This window comes from Hippocampus guttulatus, chromosome 23, assembly GCF_054856545.1.
Source record: "Hippocampus guttulatus isolate MCC_2025c chromosome 23, RoL_Hgut_1.0, whole genome shotgun sequence".
In the NCBI taxonomy this organism is placed as follows: Eukaryota; Metazoa; Chordata; class Actinopteri; order Syngnathiformes; family Syngnathidae; genus Hippocampus; species Hippocampus guttulatus.
The window spans coordinates 1,965,242-1,973,064 of NC_141283.1; positions in this window are offsets into that span (position 1 = coordinate 1,965,242).

Sequence of the window (7,823 nt, forward strand, 5' to 3'; positions counted from 1 at the left end):
TTAAACGCATCCCCCCCCCCCCGAAGAAAGCCGCACGCTGAGCAAAAAAACCGACCCTAATCCCGACGAAGAAAAGGACCGCACTCCACATTGCCGCTCCCCTTTTGATATAGATTGGCAAACAATGGCTTCTGCCACTCTCCTAAATCCACTACCCACTCGCAATTTGTATGAGAATGACAGACACACGGGGAGGATTGTCTTTGGATGCTTGCGAGAGGACGAGAAGGGGATGAGCCGAGGGGAAGAAGTAGGGGTGGATCACCATCAGGTACACTCAAAGGCAATCTGTTGACTCGTCAATGGGCTCATTCTGCTAGAGTGCCATGTGCGCGCTTGACCAAAGTCAGCCACCAGCCACGGGCTAGCTGGGGGAATGGGAGGGGGGGGGGGTATCGCGTATTGGGCGAGAGTGGGCTTTACCAAGAGAAGCGAGACGCCCGGGTCCTTTCAATGGAGGGATCAAAGTAGGGATAGAGAGAGACGGGCCCCATCTCTTTGTGCTGTCGTGTCTCCCAAAACAAACGCATCCTCTTGTTGGCAACAGCCCCGCAGAGGTGGTCTCGGTGTTTCGAACAGATGGCGCCGAAAAGCGGCAGCGGCGGGGTGGGGGTGAGGATGCGGTGAGGGGGGGGTGGGGTTGGTGCCACGGCGATCCCCGGAAAAAGTTGCGCTGCACCAACGCATCTGCATGGGTGCGTAAGAAGTATTTCGACGGAACAGAAGAAACTCATGGAAAGAAGGGGGTCCACAATTGCGACATTCTTACACATATTTAAAAAGAATTTACGGAAATCATTGTGATGCATTGAATCTGAAATGGGGATGCCCGTTATCATCAACAAATTAAACGTTCGAAAAAAAATTATGTGGAATGTATTGAGTGAAATGGAGCGCAGTACTTGACTTCGTCCAGCAGAGGTGCTGTTCGTTCTCTCAACATTCCCAAATAGTTTGCTATCTGAAGAAGAAGAACAAGACGTCAAGCTATGGAACAGAATCCAAACATTTACTGCAATCGCCGAATATATTTGTCAAAGTAGATTTCCCCCCCCCCCCAACGAAGACGTCCCGCCCACCTCGTCTGTGAATCTCAGCTTGTCACGTCAATTATGAAGGCGTGAAAATGCCAGCATGTCGGACGCCCGGTCTGATTGGCTGCTAGCTAGTGAATCAGTGCATGAGACAGAAGTAGACTATGAGAGAGTAGAATTTAAGTAAATAAAATGTTTTGCAGTCCATTCTGTGCTGAAAGGCCGCATCATTATTTTTTGTTTGGAATAAGTTAAATGAAAGGTCATTTTTGCAATGATGAACATCACTTTCAAGTGAAGAGTCGCCGCTAACGTTCGCCGCCGGAGAGTCGACGTTTGCTTCGGCCGAGCTAACCCATGCTATGCTAATCGCATGGTAATCACGGTTAACGCCGTCATAGGGTCCGATACCCCAGATGAATTTATCTGTCACATATTCACGTTCCATTAGCATAAATCAGGTTCACCCTGTCTTTGTAATTAGTGTTTTCATGTGAATGCTAATATGATATGGTGATTAGATCGGCCTACTAGAATGGAAATGACTCATCGGGTAAGTCAAACTCAAACAGCACCCCCCCCCCCGCGTCGGAAAATTAATACGCACTCCTACCAGAAACAATGACGGAGGCTGAAATATAATAGCTGAAGCATTAATCAGATTTCTGAGATGATTCTTTATCGCGTGGTTATTTTTTCCATCAAAGAGCTAATTGAAAAGGGACTTTTCGAACCGCCTGTGTATGTTACTGTTGATTTACTCGGGAGATAGATGCAATTTGCGTTTGGTGGCCACTGCAGAAAAGACATGCTGGTACGAAGATGAAGTGTAAATCATACACACGGTTTTCCATGTTCTTCAATTGGACATCGGCACAGTAGGTACTAACTTGTTCAAAGTCTTCCTTACTTATTTAAAAAAAATAAAAAAATAAATGGATTTAATATGTGGCAAAAACAGAACTGCGGACAGGATCATTAGCAACAGCGCTAGTGCTATCAAAAGCATGAGAGGTGGCCTGGCTAATCCATGGTGGGGTTTTTTAATACGTCAAACAAAATGCGTGAATTCTTAGACAAATGTTACCGTTTGCCGTGATATTCTTCCTTGTTTTGTAGAGAAAGGCGACATGCCTGTGAATTTTTTCCGTCTACCGTTTATCTTCAGCCATCCAGTGCATCAAAGGTTCTAAAAGCTTGACTCTCATTGCTAACTGTTAGCATGCTAATTTCATTTTTCATGAGATGTTAGCATTAAGCTGGCGGACTGTACTGAAGGCAATGATTGTTTGGTTGTTTTAAGTATGTAATTTAAAAATAATCTCTTTGTTTGATGTTTATTTTGATAGTAAAATTCAAGTGGGGGTAGCATTTAACGTCCTAAAGACTTTTTGGGGAAACTATTTGCTGAAATGCTGCCACGAGGGAAACTGGGATTCACTGTGGCGTATTAACCAGCAATGTATCCTCAATGGATTTATTTCCTTCGCGTTTAGGCCCAGTGATAGCATTCAAACAAAATTCCGAAGAAAAACTCATCTCGATTAATAAAAACAAAAGGAAAGGTTTACTTTCAAGGGGTCCGGTAACATACAAGGTCCCACCTGTGCCCCCCACTAATCAAATAGCGAGCATGTGCACACCGGCGATACGAACTCCACCTGGGTACTTTGAATGTGGGGTTTTCGGGTCTCCCCGGGGACCTCCTTCGCACCCCTGACATCTCCTGACATGGCGCATTCCTCTCAGACTGGTGACCCTCGGTGATGGACGGCAACCTCCATGCCTATAAGCCTAAACGCCACAAACCCTCCGCCATCCCCCCACTGACAAAACACAAAGGTTTTTGATGAAGGAATGTGAAAGGAGTCCAAAGGGACAGAAGCAGTTACCGGTTTTCGACTAATCGCGGCAGATTTCGGGTGGGAAGAAATGAGCTTGAAGGCTAAAAGAAGGAAATCGCACCTCGGGTGGGACTACTGGATGTGTTTTCAGCGTGGCAAGTACTTGTGTCATTTCCCCACCTTCAACCTGATTCTTTGGTAATTTACGAGGCCTTGACCTGTGAATCCAAACATCTCGGAACACGCGGTCATCCTTGTGGGGATTAGTGGCAGTCTTTGAATTGTTTTTGGGTAGCCTCGGCAAGCTCCAAAGTGGGGAGAAAATGGTGTTACGGGAAAATACCCGGGGGGAGGAGGGGAAAATAATACCTCTGAAAGCGCCCAAAACTTCGGATTTCATTCAAGACTTTGGTATATGTTGCGTAACCTCAGTTCAGTGAGCACCTAAGGATCAACTCCCAATAAAAACTAATCATAACCAATCTGATGAGGTGTTACGCTATGGCCTCTTCCTGTGCATTTGCTGACACTATGACGGAATATCCACCCTTTGCTTATGTTCTTCATTATTCAACTAAGTAGTTCTCGGTGTGTTGAAGTGTACGCATGGTTTGTTCTTGACATGGTTTGGTCTTTCTTGTACTTTTGTTACAAGCTATTTGGCGTTTGGGGGGGGGGGGGGGGGGGGGGGTTCTTGCTTTATGCAAACGTTTGCTTTCTTCGCATTATTCGTGGCTTGTTGTCCAGTGCCATGATTTGTACTTTGTTGCCTTTGCGCCTACTTTTCGTCAATAAATAGTTTTGGTTCGATCAACTTTTCTTGAGTTTACGTTTTTGTAGGGTTACCAATTTTTAATTTTTAATTGATTGTAAGTGATTTCACAGTTTATTCGTTTTGATTTATTTCTTGTTACAGCACATCAAATAATGTCATGTCACCTCAAAACATGGCATTTCATTAAGTATGAAATCCTACAATATCACTGACATGTAGCAGACAATGGAAAATATTTCGAGTTTGATTGTTTCCGGGGTAAAAATAGCATTTGGAGGCATCAACCATATAGGTTGGATTATTTTTTATTTTCATTTTTTTTTTAAATCAGGGAGTGACAGTATACTGTATTCTTGCCCATAGGGCGGAATTGCCTTCTTTTCCTTCACTCCCATTAGGGCGAGGACTTCGCCTCATGTGGCTTCTCTCGGCAAAGCGAAAAAAGCCGAATGAGAGATAGTCAAACAAGGGCCAGTAATTTGCAGTGTGTTTCTAAGTTATTCCAGCTCCTGGCAGCTCAGTAGCGGCTGACCCCTCTCCCCTCCCGTCTGCTAAGAGGCCTACGGGGAGGAATCAGCCCAAATTATCTTTTATTGATCCAGAGACGCAGGTGAATACAAAGCAGGGCTCGTCTCTCCCTTTCCCCTTCTGTCTTCATCCACTGTTTCTATCATTCCAGCCACCCCTACCTTGCAAAAGGAGCCACTATTTAAAAAAGCAACAACAACAAAAAAGACCAGCTTTTTATGGAAGAGACTATTTGAACTGTCAGCACGGGTCATTGTATCAGCGCGATTTACTATTTGGGCTCGGGCTGCTTTGATGAAAGCTCGTTCTTTTTGTTTTTTGTTTTGCTGAGTGGAAGGCAATGGCGAGCGTCTGTTTTTCTGCCTTCAATCTGTCGTTGTCCTTTCGCCCCGGCATACAAATCACTGTGGCGGCGCGCGCTAGCTACTCCATTAGCTCCAACTCGCAGTCGAATCAATGCGTGACTTCTCAAATGAAATTGGGGATTATGAGGTAATCACCTGGCAAATGTTGCTGAAATTGTAATTATCTCCAGTCGACGTATCTCAAAGAGACTAAGTCTTTAAATGGAGGCTATGTCTCTTTGACAAAGTCCTATTTGTATCGTTTAATTGTGCTCAGGCAAGAAGGATGGATGCCACGAAACATCCATGCACTGCGAAAGGATAATTTGGTTGTTGGTAATTATAAGCGTTTTTTTTTTACCCCTCCTCTATTCCAAGCAAATATCTTGTATTTGCTTTCCACTTTGGAATCTATTTTCAAAAGATTTGTTCTGTTAGTTAACGGTTAAGTCCCCCCCCCCCCAAAAAAAAAATAAAAAAACACCTCAGGTAAGTGTAAAAGTGCAATACTGCCTCCAAGTGGAAAAACTGTAATATTACATCACCCATGTCCACACTCAAAAACATTTCGTTGCTTCAGCTCATGATCAAATATGCACTTCGCGACTCAAAAGTTTTTATGTATTTTGTCAAAGTCATCTAAAAAGATACATTTTAATCCTCCGGTATGGAAAAGAACAATTCCCCCGGGTCTTAGGGCCACTTTGATATTAGGCAGTTTATGGGTTCATTTTAAAATTTAAAATTTTAAACATCAAAACTAGCACAGTATGAAATGCTACATACGGATTTAACACAGTATTTCCCAATAGGAGAAGTGTGCGGCAGACGTGCTTACATTCGTACATCACTAGAAGAGTCTGCCTTTCACCCAAAGTCAACCGGAACAGACTACGGCCCACCCGGAACACTATAAAAAAAAAAATGGATGAATGACAATTGGTGACGTACAGGCTTCGTGCATTTGTGCAATCATGGGGGGCGCACAAACATTCCAAAGCGGAGTGCGCTGCCCCGACCTCCGGCAGACGACCAAAGGTGTGACTGTGAGAAGCATCTTCAGTCTTGGACTCCTCTGGGTCACACTTTGTCACCTCTGTGAGTGTCACTGCTCACACTGCTAAGCGAGGTCACAGAGTTTACCGGAGCAGTATCGCGCGGAGAGGATTCTCCCAGTCATAAGTGCACTTGACGTTTACGAGAATAAAACTAAGTTGGATGCGTTTGGTTCACCAAGATGTGCGGAGAGTAAGGGACTCGGTTACTACAGCGGACAGCCTATCGGGTTATCAGATTGCAGGTTGTCATCATTATTGGTGCATGAAAGCTGTGAGTAGTAAATTTTTCCTCCGGGCTGTATGACTGTATACATACTAGTAAATAGAAGTAGGAGGTTTAATTCGAGGCATGGTATTTGTGGCTCACATGCATAAGTCCCCAGAGGTCAAACAAGGGCTCGGGGAGGGCGGAGGGGGTTGTCTGCGCCCCCTTAAAGGTGAGTCTAACTCGCACCTTCCTAATTTACACCCCACCCATGAGAAAAAGGGTAGCATGTGCCGCAAGGGTTAGCACGGTGCAAAGTTCACTCAGGGTCCCAAAGTCACGGTGGGGGAAAAAAATATATAAATTGTTGAGGTGTATGGCAACAATGTTAGCGCACCGAGGCAAGCTAGTTGTGAGTTAAATGAAATTTTGAGTACACCCAACTTTTTTTTTTTTTAACCAGTGTCAGTATTTGTGCATTAAAGGGCTAAAGTTCATCAGCCAGGGCATCAGTGGTTGGTTTTATATTTAACTGCGGAGGTGAGTGCATTTCACACCCAAGTAGGTGACACCGCTGATAGCATTAAGTCTGACACCCAAGCCTGGGAAAGTTCCAGGCAGGCGAGCCTTGAGTTGAAGAGGTTATCAGAGCATCATCGCATTCAATTTACGAATGTTGCGCCACAAACCCCCTAAATCCTCCCCTCCTTTTTTTTTTTCTTCATTTGCACCTTTTAGTTTGAGGGGGCATGAGTATAGTTAAGTCATTTACGTGATAATAATTCTCTCATTGCAATCGTGGGAGGTCATGAGTTCAGTGGCAACGATGCGTTCGGTCTCGCCCGGCAAGGTGTGGAGACTTTGCACCCAACAAAACGCGTCCAGTTGATCTCAAGAGTTCCCACGGCACGCCTGAGAATGCCGACAAGAGTTCGGGGTCATTAGCGCGCAACTGAGCTTCATTGGAGCATTCAAATTGTAACACTCGGGATGTAATTTGCGCTATTGAAAGTTTACCGCGGGGGATACGCAAATATATAAATTTTAGAGGGCTCCGAGAGGAAAAACAAAAAGTCAAAAGGTCACGTTATTGAGGTGGGTCAGGGCCGCAAGCGATAAAACTGTTTGATTTTAAAGAAAATGTTCAAAATACAAATGAATTCAAATTGACTTTCTACTTCGACATACAGTAAATCAAAATAGTTATCATACTAAGAGGGAGATTTGCTAATTGTTAGCTGTCATTTGCTTTTTCTGTTTGCCTGAAAAAAAAAACGGAGCATAACTGAAGGCGTAAAGTTATGTCAAATTCTTCTGGCGGCTCGTAAAAAGACTTGCCAGGAAAGCGGTTGAATCCGCTGCCTCCTACGCTGGAAGGAGCGGTTTGGGATCATTCTTGCTTGATACAAAATGGAGAAATTGACTTGCGGCGGCCTGACGAGTCTGAAAGCTGAGTTTTGACCGAATCTGGGACAAAATACTTACCCTGACTTGTATCGACTTTTAAACCAAGTCCTGATTCGAACTTAACTAAAACTGAATGAAATAAAAGCTCTTTCAATCCAACATATCTCAACAAGTGAAGTTATTTTGCACACACACCCTTTCTTTGATAGCTGGTGCGTCTTGGTTATGAATGGAAGCATGTCAATGTATATTTATATTGCAAAACATCTGAGAGAGGAAAAAAAAAGGCAGCATCATTGGACGCCAGTCCACATGTTTGGTTTCTCTTAAAGGCTGACACCTCCATTTTGTCACGCACCGCGCACACCTCAGGCGACCGAGCAGAGGAAGTGGCTACGTTTACGACCTTGCACTCTATCAGTGGGAAAAGGAGCCGAGCGTGTGCCGTTACAGGGAAAGAAACGCATCTGCTTGATGACAATACGATGCAGCAAACGTGCTAAATCGCCCAAAAAAAAAAATCCACTTCGTTCACTCAAAAACTCTATTCGGAACACAGACAAGAAATTGTGGTTCATTGAAAGTATTTTATTGCAGGGTGCACAAAATACAAAAAAAAAAAAGAGGT